Here is a 1,140-nt window from a genome sequence, read left to right as displayed (position 1 = left end):
CACTGTGTTGACTCACAGCACAGAAATACAAGCCTTGATCTCCAGGCTCCAGATTCTCCACTGTGAATGTCCCGCTCTCAATACCAGGTCTGGTGGCTGAGAATTTCTTTTTGTCGAAATCTCCAAAGTCGTTTTTAGATGTTGTTGTGAACACAATTAGTTCCATAGTTTCTCCAGGCAGCTGTCTGTACCAGTACATCTGGGAGTAGCTAGCATCCTTGGTGTGGTTGCAGTGTATTGTTGCATTGTAACCCTTGTCTTTCCACAGTATGGGGGTCTGGTTGACATCATTGCCATCAGTAGTACCTGTGTATTTAAACAGTTAAAGTTACTAACTGTAAACCTAAACAAACAACAACAAACTTGTAATATTAAATATACTAATTTCTAATGAATTACCTGTAGTCCACAGCAAAAAGACTGACAATATGAGGAGGGCTTGTTTGATGATGAAGATGTCCATGTTCTGTGAGACAGAAGCCGCCTGAGTCTCTTAGTTACAGAGACATGAGGAGTTGAAGGTGGGAGTGTCACTGTATTCAAATGATCTGTATGTACATGGTTGTATAGGTGGTGCTGTAGGTCCCCCTACAGTTCATCACTACCATGAACAATACCTGTAATTCAGATCAGTAACATTGACCAGGCTGAGGAAGACAGGTTTTATTAACTGATGTATTTTGTGATTGTGTTAAAAACAGAAAATGGGAGGTATCTCTGTTCCTCCAGAGCAGCACTAAAGTAAAAGTCTAACTTATGATCTAGTCTGATTTTGAAATCCTTGACATTGTGTTCCTTTATCAATACAGTCATCAAACTGACTGTAGGAGGTTTAGAGGTGTTGCTTTTATCAATCCTGTAGCTGATGAGACAATATCACAAACATTATGTTGTGCACATCCAAAGGTTGCCATGACTACATGTTGTTGAACTGTGGGCCTACACCAGGGGTCCCCAAACTTTTTCCTGTGAGGGCCACATAACTTTTCCCTTCTCTGATGGGGGGCCGGGTTCAGTTTGTAACAGAAAAAGTGTGACAATTGCAGGGGTGCCTAAACGTAAAAATTTATTGTTTTCCAGAAAGCCACACATAACCAAATAACCCTTTCCGGGTTCTTCACAGAAAAAAAAGTCAGGAAA

The sequence above is a fragment of the Seriola lalandi genome, unplaced genomic scaffold (genome assembly GCF_002814215.2).
Source record: "Seriola lalandi dorsalis isolate HSWRI2012SDOR001 ecotype SW California unplaced genomic scaffold, Sedor1 jcf7180002054976, whole genome shotgun sequence".
NCBI classification, from domain to species: domain Eukaryota; kingdom Metazoa; phylum Chordata; class Actinopteri; order Carangiformes; family Carangidae; genus Seriola; species Seriola lalandi.
The sequence above is the reverse complement of the archived record's forward strand: the minus strand, read 5'-3'. Positions refer to the sequence as shown.